At 52.8% G+C, this 18,853-nt stretch overlaps 1 long non-coding RNA gene across 1 annotated transcript; it reads right to left on the bottom strand.

The window, feature by feature from the left end:
• Positions 1-17,054: 17,054 nt before the first annotated feature.
• LOC135187493 (uncharacterized) lies at positions 17,055-18,335 on the bottom strand. The gene is made up of 2 exons (XR_010307347.1): positions 18,062-18,335; positions 17,055-17,923 (listed from the first exon to the last, which is right to left on the bottom strand). It is a non-coding gene; the product is annotated as an uncharacterized LOC135187493 (long non-coding RNA).
• Positions 18,336-18,853: the final 518 nt, after the last annotated feature.

Below are 18,853 nucleotides of genomic sequence, written 5' to 3'. Positions count from 1 at the left end.
CTGGAATGGGCTGCTCAGGGAGGTGGTGGAGTCTGTGTGGCTGGAGGTGTTGAAGCCAAGCCTGGCTGGGGCACTGAGTGCCATGGTCTGGTTGGCTGGACAGGGCTGGGTACTGGGTTGGGCTGGCTGATCTTGGAGCTCTCTTCCAACCTGCCTGATTCTGTGCTTCTATGATTCTGTGATTGTGAGCAGAAGCAGTTTTCTGAAGACTGGACTCAGCTGTCCAAAGGTTTGCTCACTGGGACTTGATTAAGAGCTGATTAGAAAATATGATTTGATGGCATCACTAAAGCTGTGAAATCAGGACTGAGCCTGTAAATATTAACCACATTGACAGTCACTGAGGGCCAAGGAAAGGGCTTCAGTGAGTGCACCTCTCACTGGAGAGGAGAACACCCTGGGGACCATGGAGTTTATCTCCAATGTATGTTAAACATGTCCATCATGCAGTGCATTAATAAGTGGTGTGGGAAGGCAATGCTGGAGCCCCCAGCACAAGAAGGACATGGAAGTATTGGAGCCAGTCCAGAGGAGGCCACCAAGATGCTGAGAGGGCTGCAGCAGCTCTGCTCTGAGCACAGGCTGAGAGAGTTGGGGCTGTGCAGCCTGGAGAAGAGAAGGCTTCCAGGAGACCTTGGAGTGGCCTTGCAGGATCTGAAGGGGGCTCCAGGAGGGCTGGGGAGGGACTATTGACAAGGTCTTGCCTTGACAGGATGAGGAGGAATGGGTTTGAAGTGGCAGAGGGGAGACTGAAAGTGGATGTTAGGAAGAAGTTGTTTGCAGTGAGGATGGTGAGACACTGGCACAGGTTGAGGGTGGTGAGAGACTGGCACAGGTTTCCCAGGGAGGTTGTGGAGCACAGAAGCACCCAACGTGATCAAAGATCTTTGATCACGTTGGGTGCTTCTGTGCTCCACAACCTCCCTGGAGGTGTTCAAGGCCAGGTTAGATGAAGCCTTGAGCCATCTGTTCTAGCAGGAGGTGTCTCTGCCTATGACAGGGGGTGGAACTGGCTGAGCTTTGAGGTTCCTTCCAAGCCAAACCATTCCATGATTCTGTGATTCTCTACCTCAATTAACATCACATATAATAATGCATGATAATATTATTTCCCTAAGGAAACTAATGACCTGAAACCTGCATTCCTGTTTCCTGAACCACATTTTCCTTCCTTTGGAAGACTGGGTGGTTGGGGGCTCCTCTGAGAGAGGAAGAAGGTTGCTTTGGAAGGAGTTCAGAGCTCAGCCTGGACAGCTGAACAGAAGCAGGATTATCAGAGTGCCCTGAGCACACTAAGACTTCTCCAAAGTCTGCGGCTGTGAGGCACCCAACTTCAGACTGAACTTCTGAGAAGTCACCTCTGCTGCCATGGGGAGATGCTGGAGCATGTCCAGAGGAGGGCAAGGAAGCTGGGGAAGGGCCTAGAGAATAAATGTGATGAGGAGTGACTGAGGGAGCTGGGGATGGGTAGTGTGAAACAGAGCAGGCTGAGGGCAGAGCTCACTGCTGCCTGCAGCTACCTGAAGGGACATTGTGCAGAGGCTGCTGCTGGGCTCTGCTCACAGGGAACTGAGACAGAACAAGGGGGAATGGCCTCAAGCTGAGCCTAGGGAGGTTCAGATTGGACATTAGGAACAAGTTTTTCCTGGAGAGAGTGGTCAGGGAGTGGAATGAGCTGCCCAGGGAGGTGGTGGAGTGACCCAGCCTGGCTGTGTTTCAGGGTGGTTTGGCTGTGGTGCTTGGGGCTGTGGTTTAAGGTGACTCTTGTAGAGCAGGGTTCTGGGCTGGGCTTGGTGCCCCTGAGGGGCTGTGCCAGCCTGCATGGGGCTGTGATTCTGTGAGTGCAGGAAGGGAAGAGTCCTTCCCAAGTGGAAGCCATCTTCAGGAGCAGCTCTGCTCAGCTAATGGTGTGTAAATCTTCAGAAAAGAGCCCAAGTGCATTTCTGTCATCCTTGAAGACTCTTCCTGTGGACATATTGAATCAAGTCCCTCAAGGCACAGAAGGAAATTAAAAAGATGGGAAAAAAATGCACAGAAAGGCAGAGGAAATATTCTTCTGTTGGACATCAACATGGGTTTACTTTCTGCACATTATGGCACCCAGCTCTGGGGCCCCCATGGAACTGGGTCCAGAGGATGCTGCAAAGATGCTCAGAGGGCTGGAGAACCTCCCTTATGGGGGCAGGCTGAGAGATTTGGGGCTGTTCATCCTGGAGAAGAGAAGGCTCCAGGATTGCTGGGGAGAGACTTTTGATAAGGGCTAGGAGTGCCAGGATGAGGGACAGTGGCTTTGAGCTGGGAGAGGGGAGAGGGAGAGGGGAGAGGAGGAAGAAATGCTTGAGAGTGAGGGTGTGGAAACACTGGCACAGGTTGAGGGTGGTGAGACACTGGCACAGGTTGAGAGTGGTGAGACACTGGCACATGTTGAGGGTGGTGAGACACTGGCACAGGTTGGGGGTGGTGAGACACTGGCACAGGTTGTCCAGGGAGGTTGTAGAGCACAGAAGCATCAAATGTGCTCCACAACCTCCCTGGAGGTGTTTGAGGCCAGGTTGGACAACCTGCACTGGTAGGAGATCTCCCTGCCCATGTCAGGGACTTGGAACTGGATGAGCTTTAAGATCCCTTCCAACCTACCCCATACTGTGGCTCTACAGCCATCAGGGCTGCATCCTGGCTGGCTGCTGGGGGACAGTGCTGGTCCCATCCCCGGGAGCGTGTTGCAAGAGCTGCTGGCTCCAGCCGCGCCGCTGCAGCGCAGTAATTGCTGGGTGCTCTCCTGCTATAGCCTGCAGAAAACTAACTCATGCCTTTGACAGCAGACATGAAGCTGCTTGTAAAACTCAGGGCAGTCCTTAGGCTTGTGTGAGCTTGATCACTCCAGCAAACAAAGCAAGGAGCTGAACATGGAAGCTTGTTACAACTTAGGGGCTTGACTGAAGCGGAGGGGAGAAGGCTGGGGATAGATTCAGAGGGAAGGGGGAGGCCAAGATCCTTTGCAGCCTCACCAGCCCTGACACGGGGGTCAAAGTGCCCACTGAAGTGCCACACATGAGGCCCCAGACAGCCCAAACAACAGGGGTGTTTGAAAGAGAAGGGCAATGACCTAAAGGGACATTGTGCAGAGGCTGCTGCTGGGCTCTGCTCAGGGGGAACTGCAGACAGAACAAGGGGGAATGGCCTCAAGCTGAGCCTGGGGAGGGTCACACAGGACATTAGGGAAAAGTTTTTCCTGGAGAGAGTGGTCAGGGAGTGGAATGAGCTGCCCAGGGAGGTGGTGGAGTGACCCAGCCTGGCTGTGTTCCAGGGTGGTTTGGATGTGGTGCTTGGGGCTGTGGTTTAAGGTGACTCTTGCAGAGCAGGGTTCTGGGCTGGGCTTGGTGCTCCTGAGGGGCTGTGCCAGCCTGCATGGGGCTGTGGTTCTGTGCCACCATCATACAGACTGACAGGATTGGTTTAGCTGGAAGAACCCTTTAGGGCATCAAGTCTGTTACAGCAGCACTGCCAGGTCACCACTAACCCACGTCCCTCAGTGCCACACCTTTGAAAGCCATCCAAGGATGGGGACTGCACCACTGCAGCCTTCTCAGGGGCTTGAGCCTTTGTGGGGGGACAGCTTGAGGCTGTTTTCTCTTGGGAGATCAGACAGACCCTGGCCTAGCCCCAGCTTCCCTTCAGGAAGACATAGAGTGCCAGAAGCTCTCCCTTCAGCCTCATTTTCTGTGGCCTGAGTGACTCCACAGGCCTTGTGCCCCAGACCCTTCACCAGCCTTGTTGCCCTCCTGGGGACCTGCTCCAGCATCTCAATGAACTTACTGGAGTGAGGGGCCCAAAACTGAGCTCAGGGTTCAAGGTGTGCCTTAGGGGCTCAGGATGATCTCTGCCCTGATCCTGCCCTCTTTTCTGTTTCACCCCAGACCGAACACAAATGTTTGTGCCTGCTTTGGAATGTGACCTCTCTGTGGCCAGGCATGAGCAGACAGCTCAAGGATGCTCCAAGATCCTTGTGCATGCTTCTAACAGCTTCCTTTTTGCCTCTGACATGCATGAGGACAGCTTCTGTGCCATCCATGGAGTTGCTGTGGGAGGAAATGTGGTTTATTTACGAGGCCAAAGAGAGGAAGGACTGTGACAGGTTGTGCAAGCACCACCTCCCCAAAACCCCAAAGTTACAAAGCAAATGAAGCTCTGATTCACTTTGGTTCTCTCTTGCACATGCCAGCTCTGATTGCTCTAGGAGTACTTTGCAGGCAGGAGTTCCCAGGAGCACTCACTGGAAAAGCTTATCAGGAACGATGGCAAAGCTTCCACAGACAGCAAACTCCAGAAATCTGTGCAGTGTAGCTGCAGCTGAGTTGCTTTTAGATCCCTGAGCAAGGGACACAGACACATTGTGTGATCACCTAAAGCTCCTTCTCTGGAGAGGTCCTGCAGCGGGGTGGAGGCAATGCCAAGCACCAATCCAGGCTGGGCAGTGAGTGGCTGGAGAGCAGCCCTGAGCAGAGGGACCTGGGGGTGCTGCTGGAGGAGAAGCTCAGCAGGAGCCAGCAGTGTGCACTTGCAGCCCAGAAAGCCAAGCAGAGCCTGGGCTGCAGCAGCAGCAGTGTGGCCAGCAGGGCCAGGGAGGGGATTCTGCCCCTCTGCTGTGCTCTGCTGAGACCCCACCTGGAGTCCTGCATCCAGCTCGGGAGCCCCTGGGACAAGAGGGCTGTGGAGATGCTGGAGAGTGTCCAGAGCAGGGCCAGGAGGATGCTGAGAGGCTGCAGCAGCTCTGCTGTGAGCACAGCCTGAAAGAGTTGGGGCTGTGCAGGCTGGAGCAGAGGAGGCTCCCAGGGGACCTTCTTGTGGCCTTCCAGGAGCTGAAGAGGGCTCCAAAAAAGCTGGGGAGGGACTTTTGAGGCTGTGAGGGAGTGGCAGGAGTGGGGGGAATGGAGCAGAGCAGGAGGTGGGGAGAGTGAGGCTGGAGGTGAGGAGGAAGTTGTTGAGCAGGAGAGTGGTGAGAGGCTGGAATGGGTTGCCCAGGGAGGTGGTTGAGGCCCCATGGCTGGAGGTGTTTGAGGCCAGGCTGGCTGAGGCTGTGTGCAGCCTGCTCTAGGGTAGGGTGTCCCTGCAACAACCATGGAATCACAGAATGGGTTTGTCTGGAAAGGACCTTAAAGCTCATCCAGCTCCAACCCCCTGCCATAGGCAGGGACACCTCCCACCGGCCTCATCCAGCCTGGACTTGAACACTTCCAGGAAGGGGGCATCCAGGACCCCCCTGGGTAACCTGTGCCAGTCTCTCACCACTCTTATTGTATAAACAATCTTTCTGGACTCCATTCTCAGTTTGCCCTCTGACAGCTCAAAGCCATTGCCCCGAGGCCTGGCATACCCAGTGCTTGGTCAGTACTGCAAGTACATCCACAGAGGTGGAAGGTGTTACAGGGAGCTGCTGAAGAGGTGTGTAAGCCATGCTGTGTGTGAGGTGTGCAAGCCATGCTGTGTGTGAGGTGTGTAAGCCATGCTGTGTGTGAGGTGTGTAAGCCATGCTGTGTGTGAGATGTGTAAGCCATGCTGTGTGTGAGGTGTGTAAGCCATGCTGTGTGTGAGGTGTGTAAGCCATGCTGTGTGTGAGGTGTGTAAGCCATGCTGTGTAGGAGATGTGTAAGCCATGCTGTGTAGGAGATGTGCAAGCCATGCTGTGTAGGAGTTGTGTAAGCCATGCTGTGTGTGAGATGTGTAAGCCATGCTGTGCAGGAGATGTGTAAGCCATGCTGTGTGTGAGGTGTGTAAGCCATGCTGTGTGTGAGATGTGTAAGCCATGCTGTGTAGGAGATGTGCAAGCCATGCTGTGTGTGAGGTGTGTAAGCCATGCTGTGTGTGAGATGTGTAAGCCATGCTGTGTGTGAGGTGTGTAAGCCATGCTGTGTGTGAGATGTGTAAGCCATGCTGTGTGTGAGGTGTGTAAGCCATGCTGTGTGTGAGATGTGTAAGCCATGCTGTGTGTGAGGTGTGTAAGCCATGCTGTGTAGGAGATGTGTAAGCCATGCTGTGTGTGAGATGTGTAAGCCATGCTGTGTAGGAGATGTGTAAGCCATGCTGTGTGTGAGATGTGTAAGCCATGCTGTGTAGGAGATGTGCAAGCCATGCTGTGTAGGAGATGTGTAAGCCATGCTGTGTGTGAGGTGTGTAAGCCATGCTGTGTGTGAGGTGTGTAAGCCATGCTGTGTAGGAGATGTGTAAGCCATGCTGTGTAGGAGGTGTGTAAGCCATGCTGTGTGTGAGATGTGTAAGCCATGCTGTGTGTGAGGTGTGTAAGCCATGCTGTGTGTGAGGTGTGTAAGCCATGCTGTGTAGGAGATGTGTAAGCCATGCTGTGTAGGAGGTGTGTAAGCCATGCTGTGTGTGAGATGTGTAAGCCATGCTGTGTGTGAGGTGTGTAAGCCATGCTGTGTGTGAGGTGTGTAAGCCATGCTGTGTAGGAGATGTGTAAGCCATGCTGTGTAGGAGGTGTGTAAGCCATGCTGTGTGTGAGATGTGTAAGCCATGCTGTGTGTGAGGTGTGTAAGCCATGCTGTGTGTGAGATGTGTAAGCCATGCTGTGTGTGAGGTGTGTAAGCCATGCTGTGTAGGAGGTGTGTAAGCCATGCTGTGTGTGAGGTGTGTAAGCCATGCTGTGTGTGAGATGTGCAAGCCATGCTGTGTGTGAGATGTGTAAGCCATGCTGTGTGTGAGGTGTGTAAGCCATGCTGTGTAGGAGATATGTAAGCCATGCTGTGTGTGAGGTGTGTAAGCCATGCTGTGTAGGAGGTGTGCAAGCCATGCTGTGTGTGAGATGTGTAAGCCATGCTGTGTGTGAGATGTGTAAGCCATGCTGTGTAGGAGATGTGTAAGCCATGGTGTGTAGGAGATGTGTAAGCCATGCTGTGTGTGAGGTGTGTAAGCCATGCTGTGTGTGAGATGTGTAAGCCATGCTGTGTGTGAGGTGTGTAAGCCATGCTGTGTGTGAGATGTGTAAGCCATGCTGTGTGTGAGGTGTGTAAGCCATGCTGTGTGTGAGGTGTGTAAGCCATGCTGTGTGTGAGATGTGCAAGCCATGCTGTGTGTGAGATGTGTAAGCCATGCTGTGTGTGAGATGTGTAAGCCATGCTGTGCAGGAGATGTGTAAGCCATGCTGTGTAGGAGATGTGTAAGCCATGCTGTGTGTGAGATGTGTAAGCCATGCTGTGTGTGAGGTGTGTAAGCCATGCTGTGTGTGAGATGTGTAAGCCATGCTGTGTGTGAGGTGTGTAAGCCATGCTGTGTAGGAGATGTGTAAGCCATGCTGTGTGTGAGGTGTGTAAGCCATGCTGTGTGTGAGGTGTGCAAGCCATGCTGTGTAGGAGATATGTAAGCCATGCTGTGTGTGAGATGTGTAAGCCATGCTGTGTGTGAGATGTGTAAGCCATGCTGTGTGTGAGGTGTGTAAGCCATGCTGTGTGTGAGGTGTGTATGCCATGCTGTGTGTGAGATGTGTAAGCCATGCTGTGTGTGAGGTGTGTAAGCCATGCTGTGTGTGAGATGTGTAAGCCATGCTGTGTGTGAGATGTGTAAGCCATGCTGTGTGTGAGATGTGTAAGCCATGCTGTGTGTGAGGTGTGTAAGCCATGCTGTGTGTAGGAGGTGTGCAAGCCATGCTGTGTGTGAGATGTGTAAGCCATGCTGTGTGTGAGGTGTGTATGCCATGCTGTGTGTGAGATGTGTAAGCCATGGTGTGTGTGAGGTGTGTAAGCCATGGTGTGTGTGAGGTGTGTAAGCCATGCTGTGTGTGAGATGTGTAAGCCATGCTGTGTGTGAGATGTGTAAGCCATGCTGTGTGTGAGATGTGTAAGCCATGCTGTGTGTGAGGTGTGTAAGCCATGCTGTGTAGGAGATGTGTAAGCCATGCTGTGTGTGAGATGTGTAAGCCATGCTGTGTGTGAGGTGTGCAAGCCATGCTGTGTGTGAGATGTGTAAGCCATGCTGTGTAGGAGATGTGTAAGCCATGCTGTGCAGGAGATGTGTAAGCCATGCTGTGTGTGAGATGTGTAAGCCATGCTGTGCAGGAGATGTGTAAGCCATGCTGTGTAGGAGATGTGTAAGCCATGCTGTGTAGGAGATGTGTAAGCCATGCTGTGTGTGAGATGTGTAAGCCATGCTGTGTAGGAGATGTGTAAGCCATGCTACAGAAATGAACTCTCTTATCTCTACCCATTCCTCATTTGCACTGTGGAATGCCAAGTGCCAAACTCTTCCAGCTCAGACACATCCAAAGCTCACTAATTGCTGGAGAAGTTCACGTTTCCTATTTGAAAGGCTGAGAGCTTCAGCCAGGTCTGAAGGAGCAAGCAAGCTCCACTCTGCTTACAGAGAGGCTGATCAGGAGGAGCTCCACTCTCCATCTGACCTCCCCTTTTGGGTGGAGAAGAGGTCATGCATGCTGTAAACAAACAGTTTCCTCCATGGCAGGGCTCAGCAAGCCATTTTGGAGCAGAAGCCATCTTCATTGTCTGTCTGCTCTCTCTTGCCCTTTCTGGCTGCCTCTTGAGGCTGTGAATGGACACACACTGCCCACGGCAGGGCTCAATAAGAGCTGTTTGGAACAGGAGCCATCTTCATGGTCTTTCTCCTTGCTCATATCCTTTCTAGCTGCCTCTCGGATGGCAGAGGACTGCTTACTCCCTGGCATGGCCTCAGTTGTGAGCTTGACACGTTCCTGACAGAGCCTTTATCACAGCAAGTATTGTGTCAGTAGTGCCTACAAGCTGTAGCAGTAGTGCTGCCAGCCCAGAGGTGCAAACACTGCCTTATCTCCTGGCACAGCCTCAAACGACGCCACGCATGGTGGAGTAACATGTCCCAGTGTGCCAGAGGAAGAGGCTGTTACGTGTTTGCCTTACGTTACCTGCCTGCTAGCACACGGGTGGTGAGAGAGCTGCAGCTCCATTTTGTGCTGTTCTCCCTTCCTTTTTGAGGCAGATCATGCAGCTATCCAAGCACGGCTCTGGGAAACCTGTTTGCTCTCTTCCCCACAGCCCCCAGAGGCTTGGAGCTGCAATAGTGAGGTGCCTGAGCCTTCAGGGGGAAAAGAAAAACACAGCAAAGCCAACCCAGAGCACCTTCTAGAACAACATCTTCCGAATCTGTGAGGATTGGAAGGAGGGGGAGAGGCAGGGAGGGGGAAAATGGCCTGTGTGTGAAACCACGGATTATATTCTGTCTGCCAAGGCCCTCTGAGAGTTGGCCCAACTGGCGGTTCAAATGATTTGTGCTTATCCAAACTTTACTCATCAAAGGTTTTTATGAGTTCACTTTGGCAAGGGCTCTGTTTTTCCATGTGGTGAAATCATACACCTGGAAAGCAGGCAGCCAAAGCGGTGTGGAGCTTGAATAACTCTCCTTGTTCTCCCGGTGCTCTGCAGCATTAAGCATCATCCCGGCCGGAGCGTTTGCGGCGCTGTGAAACCTGCACAGCCTCCCTGCAAACGGGACTCTTGCACAGCCCTCGGGGCCAGCTGATTGGCAGCCTGCTTGTCATCCTGCAGCACAGAAAAGGAGCTTAGGGAGCAAAGCTGAAGATCTTCCCCTTTGTCCAAGCCGTGCAGGGTGGCAGGGATAGCATCCTGGGAAGCAGCAGGATCCTGGGCTCTGGGCTGCAGAACTGTGCGCCAAGTCCAGCTCAGCATGAGGCAGGTCTAGGACGGACAAGAGAGACTGAGAAGGTGCCTGTGCTTCACAGAAGGGATGGGGAGAGGCTGACAGAAGGTAGTGGTGGAAAATCCAAGAGAAAGGCTATGTCTAGAGCAGTAGTGCCTGACCTTGAAGTTACCTTAGCCAGTCTCTGTGTTGCTCCTGGCAGCCAGCAGCAAAGGCAGTTACTTTGCCCCCCTCATTTGCAAGTTGGGCCTTCCTAGGAGTTGTTTTGAGGCCAGCTCACCTTTCCCCCGGGCAGCAGAGAGGAGAGAGCCAGGGAGCAGTGCAGAGAAGTGGAACTGGTAGGATTGCTGTGAGTTAGCTCCTGTGCCTCAAGCCTGAGCTGGCTCCAGACCATGGTTCAGGGAAACACAGGGCTGGAGGACTGGCACTGGTGGGAAGGTCTTTGGTGCCAGGACCATGGTGGGACCAGTGGTGACCTGTCACTTTGGCAAGCTCAAGGATAATCCCATGAGCATTCTAGGGGGGGTCTTGGAGCATGGCTGGACAAGGTGCACAGTTCTGTTTAACTAAAGAGCATCCTTCCCCTGCGTGGTGCACTGCTTTGTTTGCTAATTGCAATTAAGCCCTAGGGAAAAGGGCACAGCAGAGTTCTTGCAATGGCATCACCAAATGAAAGATGCACAAAAGCAGTGCAACAGAAGTGGTGAGGTTGCAAAGACTTTAGGCCACAGAGAACATTGGCTTGTTGCCTGCTGTGCCTGGTCGCTTCTCCTGCTGTTTACACAGCAGTGTAGCCTGGGGAGTGAATGTGCTCAGAAAATGGCACTTGGGTGTATTGCTAATGGGAGAGAAGCTCAACAAATTGATGTGACTCAACAAATGGAATACACAGAACAGATCACAGCTCTGATTAGGCCATTTTCAGATCAGTCTGAAGGGTGCTGGCCTCTGACCAGCAAGCTGCTTCTTGCTTGCAAGGAGCATAGACAAGCGGTGAGGAGGCTGAGCAAAGGCTCTGCTCTGCCTTGTCTGAAGCCATGATGAGGTCCTGCATGGAGTGCACCTCCCAGCTGCCTGCTGCATGATCACAGCACCACAGAGTGCTGGGTTGGAGGGACCTCATGAGACCTCATCTTGAGTACAGCCTTCAGTTTTGGGCTCCCCAGTTGAAGAGGGACAGGGATCTGCTGGAAAGAGTCCAAGGGAGGGCTGTGAGGATGATGAGGGGACTGGAGGGCATGGCTTATGGGGAGAGGCTGAGGGACTTGGGGCTGCTGAGTCTGGAGAGGAGGAGACTGAGAGGGGATTGAATCAACGTTTATAACTCTCTGAGGGCTGGGGGTCAGGAGGAGGGGGGGACAGGCTCTGCTCACTGCTCCCTGGGATAGGACAAGGAGCAATGGAAGGAAGCTGCAGCACAGGAGGTTCCAGCTCAACACAAGGGGGAACTTCTTGACTGGAAGGGTTCCAGAGCCCTGGCACAGGCTGCCCAGAGAGGCTGTGGAGTCTCCTTCTGTGGAGCCTTTCCAGGCCTGTCTGGATGTGTTCCTGTGTGCCCTGAGCTGGATTGTGTGCTCCTGCTCTGGCAGGGGTTGGACTGGATGAGCTCCTTGGGTCCCTTCCAACTCCTAACATCCTGTGAGCCTGTGACCTCAAGGATCAGCTGGCCCAACCTTTCTAGGTGATGGTGGGGTTGCAGTGAGCTTGCCTAGCAGCCTCTCAAGCTGAGACTTCAAACTGGCCAATATAGGGGACTCCACTGCTTCACTGGGGAGATGATTTCAATGTCTGACTGTTCCCATGGGGAAATATTTTCTCCTGCAGTGCAATGGGAACCTTCCCAGCAGTAACTTGTCCCCATCACCCCTTGTCTTCTCCATGGGACTCCTTGTAAAGAGGGAATCTCCATCGTCTTGGTAGCCACCCTTTATGTACTGGAAGGTGGTAGTAAGGTGTCCCCAAAGCTTTCTTTTTTCCAGGCTGAGTCTTTCCTCCCATGGAAGGGCTTCCAGTCCTCTGATCATCCTTGTGGCCCTTCTCTGGCCCTTCCTCAGCCTACCCATGTTGCTTCTGTACAGCAGGGACCACAACTGGACATGGCTTCAAGGTGTGGGTTGACAAGCACTGAGCAGAGTGGGACAAGGACTTCTTTACCTCTGCTGGTGATGCCCTTGCTGACCCATCCTGTTGACTTTCTTTGCCACTGCAGCTCACTCTTCACTCACGTTCAGTTATCCACCGAGACCCCCAGGTCCCTGTCCACAGAGCTGCTCAGCAGCCAGGTGGATCCCAGACAGAACTGCACCCCTGAGTTGTGTATTCCCAGGTGCACAAATAATGGAGCAGTCCTGCAGCCAAGCTACAGAAGCTTCACCATCACATAACTGCAGACCTCTTCCACCAAGGCCTCGTAAATGGCCCAGATGCAAAGTAATATGGGCAACCCAAAATGGAATTTAAAAGGATGTGGCTGGCTTAATATGAAAGTCATGAATAAAGCTGCATAAACCACCCCAGCCATGAGCTCACTTCCAAGCAGAGTACCTGGGCACAGAGCTTTGCTGCTGCAACAGAAATGGGCTTTGTTCTTGCCTCCCTATAATAACACCCCACCTAATATCTAGACACCCTTGTGTGTGTTTCATGCATCCACCTAATTTAGCTGTTAAATACTTCTCCAAAACCCACAGGTAGACCAAAAGCACCACGTATGGTGGAACTGGTTTGAAGCCTGGTAAAGGTGCAGTGCTTGGGAAGGGTTGAAAGCTGAGGAATTGCAGCACATTCCTTTTAATTTAGCGGCCTTGTAATGTGCTGCTGAGTAGGAGGAGAAAAGAATGAGTCTGGTGGCTGGATTGGGTCTGCATTTCCTGTGGAGCAGGGTAGGAATGGTGCCCCCCAGCCCTGGGAGTAAGAAGCAACCATTTGCTCTTGATGTGGAACATCTCTTGGGGTTTGACCCTGGGACAAACTTGTTAGATTGGCTACCCAGGATGGTTTTCTTCCTTTCAAATCAATGTTAGTGCTTCTTCCCCTTCAGCTTTAATCTGGTATGGCAGAGAAAATCACTTCTTGAAGGGTCTCACTGCTGGGAGGCATAGGATCCCTCTGAGTCTGATATGTTCAGAAGCTGTGGCGAACCTGTGGGTGCCTGGGACTCTGGGGGCAAGCCAGGGAGAGGGCAGAGTTGGCTATGAAATACTGAGGAGTCTCAGCAAAGCCAAAACGTTTGGGTTGTCAGACACCCAAGCAACCTTCATGAACTTCATTGGGTTTTTACCACTACTGTTCTTTTTTCTTGGTGTCTGTTGTTGTACGAGGGCAAGAACCTGCAAGACACCAAAGGTCCAACCCCAAAGAGCCTGTAAAGAAAGCTGAACAGTTAACACATGGATCTGCCCCAAATGAGAAGGAGGGCAAGAGGAAGATGTATTCCATTTTGTGATGAGTTGTTGACTGGGAGTCAGCTTCCCATCTGCTTGTGGGAAAGTCCTAGGAGAAGCCCACAGAGTTCCCCACTCCAAAAGTTTGTTGAGCATGGAAAGCAGATCCTCCTGTGGAAGAACAACAGGCTGGAAGGCTGCCACACTCGTCCTGGGGAGGTCTGAGGCAAGATGCTTCATCTGTGCCCCCCATGGCCCTTTACACAGAGGGGACAACCTGTGCTTCCCTACTGCTCAGGGGCTTTGCAGGGGCAGCACTTGTTGTTTCCAGGTGTCTGGGACGTGGAGTGCTGGGAGGCCACGACCTGCTCTTGTAGAGTGGGCACAGGGGAGGTCTTCCTCGGTGAGCAGAAGCTTTGCTTCATGCTTTGGCTATGTTCCAAGTGATAAACTCAGGGGCTTTGTGTGGTCGTGCTCAATCCCAGGTAGGTTTATCTGCTGGCTGCGGTCATGCTTTGTTCCTCTCCTCTGCCATTCCCCAGAGAGCTCCTCCCAGAGGCTGCAGAAAAGTTGCCCTGTGGAAAACGCTTCAGTTCTCGGGTGCCCACTAGAGATACGGTAAATACGTGAATGAAACACATCCTCGCTGCCGCTGCCCTCCCCCACGGTGTCTGGAGCACCCACCCCGTGAGCGGCTGCTTGGCGGGGCTGATGTTGCAAGGGCAGGGATTACTGCTGCGTGCGAGCGCTGCGCGGCGGCTCCAGCCCTCTGTTCACAACCGGGTGCCGCTCGGCGCCGACCGAATAATCTCCTCGACAGCCTTAGGAGCAGCTTTGCTGAGAGATCTGCCAGCTGATACCTGCAGTGCCTGTGAAAAGTGCTGAATTAAACAAGTGTTTGCAGATTTCCCTCCCTCTGAAAGCCCACTCCCGGGGCAGGACTGGGGAATCGTCTCGACTCTGTGGCAGTGAGACACGCACAGGAGTTGGGTGCCTGAGCAGTGACTCTGCCCTCTGCGAATCCCCTGCCCTCTCTCATGCTGCTTTCTCCGTGGGGCGAGAACTGCTCTCCAAAGTCTGCTGTTACAGTTCATACGGCCTGCAGCACAGAGGGGGAGGAATCTGTCAATCTTCTATTAGCAGCCCAGGAATTTTGCTCTGTAGCTTTGCAAAGGTGAGCACCTGCCCCCTGGTTTATTGAGGGAAGGAGGGGAAGTTTCTGGAGCTCATCTTGTTGACTTCATGGCTTTGATGTCCCCCTGATTATCAAATTCTCATTGTATTAAGATATGATAGTCTCTACCCGTATTGATAGACAATTATATATGCAGCTCCTCTATATCACAGGATCCAAAACAACTGAGTGACTCATCCTTTGTTCCTTGGGAATCTGAAAACTGGGTCTCCTGCCTTCCCAGACTGCCTCTTGTTTAGAGGCTACAGGCTCAAGGCAGCAAACTCTGCTGTGCTCCTATCTATGGCTTGTGACAAAGACATCGATTCCTCACCCAGTTACACCAGGGAGGCCACCCAGTTACACTAGCGAGGGCAAGAGAGCTTCTGCCAGGCCCACAGCTGCACTGGGGAGGTGCAAAGGCTGAGTCCTCCTGTACCTTGGCTCTGCTGGGGACAGTGGCCAAGCTTCCCCATTTAATGTATATTTAGAGCAGCACTGCTTTGAGATCAAAAGGATGACTCTGGATTTGTACCAGGGTAGCTAAACATGGAATCATACATAATTCCCAAGCACATTTGTCTTGCAGGAACCACACCTGCTCTGCCTCCCAGCCCTTATTTACATAAGACATCCTCAGTGCTGTTGAGAACATCTGGGGTGGGGTTGCTGGCTGCCAGGGTGGGCAGCCCTCGCCGCCATGGGCCAGCGCCCTGCCTCCTCTGTAACCGTAGCTCCTGACCGCTTGCAACCCCTCCTCGAGCAGCAGGAACATCTCTCTCAGCTGGGCTGGTGCGTTTCTGTGGTCTTAACACTAACCTGTTTTATCCCTGAGCACAATGGGATGGAATCCTGCAAGAGGCAGCCGGCTCTTGACCGCTTCCAGGCCGCACACAGCAGCGGTGCATGTGCGGCTGCTGGCGCGGAGGGGATTACAACAAACGCATTCTTTGGAGATGCTGTTTTAATCTTTCCAGCTAAACTTAGCTCTTGGACACCTGTCTCTGCAGCAGCCTATCTCCTGAGCTCATGAATTTCGTGCACAGCTGTCAGGGCTGTATGTGGGGTTCTCTCTTTTCAGCTGGCTCCGTTCCCAGTTGGCTGAAAAGTAGGAGCCTGTCTTAGAAAGAGAATTTCCACTCCTGCGTACTTTGATGGAAACAAGAAGATATAAAACAAGATTTAATGACCTAGGGTTTGGGTGTTTGGTTTTGTTTTGGTTGGGTTTTTTTTTTTTCCCTGAACCATTTATTAGCTGTGCTGTACATACTCAGTCTCTGGGGAACTAAGTTACATATTATGATAAGTATAGAGTGCCTGCTCCCTATGGACCGTGTTCCCTAATTTATGTGGATAAAATAAAGCACATAAAGTAAATAAATTACATTGCACAGCTTACTTTGAAACAGGACTTTGGGAAGTGGCCAGATGAGATGCTGACCTGAATTGGTGGTGCTAAAACGAAGCCTGTGCCTGCCAAGCCTCTGCTTTGACTCTGACGCTTGAAGATCGCAAAAGAGTTGTTAGGAGAACCATCCACCTGTGTTGTCCTCCTTCCCTTGGCACTGATTAGGTGAGGGGGATATGTCCCCAGCTCAAGGGCTTCACCATCATCATCAGAGAATCATAGAATGGCTTGGGCTGGAAAGAACATTAAAGATCACTTAGTTCCAACCCTCCTTGCCACTAGACCAGGTTGTGGAAGGCCTTGTCCTGCCAGCTTAATGACAAGAGATAGCAGAGGTGGAGTGGACTTCTGAGACTTGGGCGCTACCATGCTCTAGATGATCTGAGATCTCTTCTGTGTGATTCTGAGGTTAGACTCAGCCTCATGGGACAGGAGCACAAGTGAAGCTGTTCAAAATGAGAGGCTGCCTGCTAGGGTCTAGTTTCAACCCATCCATGGCAGTGGAGTTGGAACAAGATGATCTCTAAGGTGTCTTTCAACCCAAACCATTCTATGATTCTGTGATCTGCCATCTGTGTGTACCTTGCTCTCGTCTTACTTGAGTGTCTTCAGTCTTCTAGCCCTGATCAGTTTAGGCTCCAATCAATTCAGCCTTCTCAAACTACCTGAAGGGAGGCAGTAGCCAGGTGGGGTTGGGCTCTTCTCACAGGTAACCAGCCACAGAACAAGGGGACACAGTCTCAAGCTGTTCTGGAAGCAGGTCTAGGCTGGATGTCAGGAGGAAGTTGTTGGCAGAGAGAGTGATTGGCATTGGAATGGGCTGCCCAGGGAGGTGGTGGAGTCTGTGTGCCTGGAGGTGTTGCAGCCAAGCCTGGCTGGGGCACTTAGTGCCATGGTCTGGTTGGCTGGGCAGGGCTGGGTGCTAGGTTGGGCTGGGTGAGCCTGGAGCTCTCTTCCAGCCTGCTTGGTTCTGTGATTCTCTGAAATGGGCTGTTCCTGCTCAGAGGGCAATCACACACAGGATCATACACAGAAACACTCAGGTTGGCAAAGCCCCTCAGGATCACCCAGGCCAACTGAGAACCCTACTCTGCAAGGTGCACTCTAAGCAGTACCCCCGAGCACCACATCGAAATAACCTTCAAACACATTCAGGGTGGGTGACTGCACCCCTCCCTGGGCAGCTCATTCCAGTGCCTGACCGCTCCTGCTGTCTAGTCTAAACCTACCCAGTTGCAGGTTGAGGCCAATCCTGTCCTCGGATTGTCTGCAAGGAGCCGAAGCAGCCTGGCGCTGGGCGAGGGAAGCCTGCAGCGAAGCCTTGGCCCCGAGCAGCTGCAGGGCTGTGTGAGCAGCAGGGGCACGGCCTTGCGCCTCGACCAGGGCAGAGGGTCCGTGTGAAGCTGCAGCAACAGAGATGCCTGCCAGCAAGTCGTCCCAGCTAACGAGGAGGTGCTCAGGGAGCCCTCAGATTCCGGCGCTACGTCCTACACAGCCCCGAGTGCAGCAGAGAGGACGAGGCAGAACCGGCAGGGGCAGCAGCTGTGGCTGTGCCTGGTGCTGGCCCTGGCAGCACAGATAGCTCTGCTGTGCCTCTGCGCACAGCCGACTGCCTTTCTTCTGTGGTTTTGCAAGTTCTCTGCGAGCACATCAGGGACAAAACCACTCTTTTACACTTGGGAAGCAAAAGGCAGAGCTTCCCCGGGGTGAACCCGAGCCCGAGGGGTGCTGCCGATAGCAGGGTGGGGAGAAGGAGCTGCTGGAGCCTCGAGTCCTCTCCGGAGAAGCGAAGCGGCAAGCGAAGGAATTTGGCTGGTGGCAGCCGATCCACCTACACTGGCAGCTAATGATTTGATCAATCGGCAGGCTTGTCAGATGGGAGCCCAGATAGGCTGGCGGGCTGCCAGCTGCCGGATCAGAGAGCCTTTGTTTGATCTTATCGCGGCGCAATTAGGCTGCACACATCGCGCCCCGGCGCGGGCAGCCAGGAGGGCGTTCGCCTGCCCTCGGGGGTCCCGCCCGCTCCCGCCGCCCCTGCTCGCTCCGCTGCCCGGGCTGCAGGGGGCCGCTGGCCGGCGGGAGGGCACCCCGCAGCCCTCGCCTGGCCTGTGCTGCCCCTCAAGGTCCTGTCAGCCGGCAGACGAGTGAACAAGGAGCTTCAGTTTCTGGAGACCTCGGGGCTTAGTAAAAAAGAAAGCTCAAAGGAATGACTCTTTGGAAGAGTGAAATACCAGGTGTAACATGCAGCTAATTATGCCACTGGTTTACAGCAGGGATTTGAAATGTTTCTTTCTGAAAAGCCTGAAAGGAAAAAAAAAAAATCAAAGGGGGAAGATTGAAAAACAAGTATGAGAAGATATAAAACAAGATTTATATCTAAATAATTTCCTCTAATTGCTGTTAGAAGACATTAATTTTCCTTTTGATGCTCCACTTTACCTTAGGCTTTGCTGTACCTGCCAGGATGGCAGGGAGTCAAAGAGGATTAGCTCAGCAGCTCCCTGCCTCAGTAGCCTCTGTAAAAGGTTTAGCAATGGGAAGAATACACAGGAATAAAATACCCCCAATTTAAAATCCTGGTTTAAAGAGGCCAGCTTCAACCTCCCTTATCCTGTGTAATCACGATGACTTCACCAGCATCCCGTGGGTACAAACGAGGTTCGGAGTGCCAGGTGTGTGCTTGTGTGTGTTGCTTTTTAAAGGCACAGGAGAACCTTATGCGTCTGTGGCTGCAGAGGTGTTGGCCTGGCTTTCAAAACAGAGTCAGGTGGGAAACGTTTTGTCCTTACAGCAGCCAGCCTAAAGCCTGTGGACCAAAGGTTTGCCCAGAGCTAGCTCTGGAAAGGACTTAAATAGAGCTCAGGGGCAAGCTAAGGTTTTGCCAAGGGGGGCTTTGCATGAAGACAACCTAGACAAAAGCAGTGAGCATGTAGTGATAGGATGAGGGGCAGTGGTTGGAAACCAGCACAGGGTAGATTTATGTTGGACATCAGGAGGAAGCTCTTTACTATGAGGTTGGGGGAACACTGGAGTAGGTAGTTTGGAGGGGTGGTGGAGGCCCCATCCATGGAGACATTTAAGGTCAAGATCAATGGGACTCTAAGCAACCTGATCTAGTTGCAGATGTCCCTGCTTACTGCAGGAGGGTTGGACAAGATGGCCTTTAAAGGTCCCTTCCAACCCAAACCAGTCCGTGATTCTGGGAGCACATTTCACTTGCCCTGGGGCCTG

Source organism: Pogoniulus pusillus, chromosome 27 (assembly GCF_015220805.1).
Source record: "Pogoniulus pusillus isolate bPogPus1 chromosome 27, bPogPus1.pri, whole genome shotgun sequence".
NCBI classification, from domain to species: Eukaryota; Metazoa; Chordata; class Aves; order Piciformes; family Lybiidae; genus Pogoniulus; species Pogoniulus pusillus.
The sequence above is the reverse complement of the archived record's forward strand: the minus strand, read 5'-3'. Positions and strand labels throughout refer to the sequence as shown.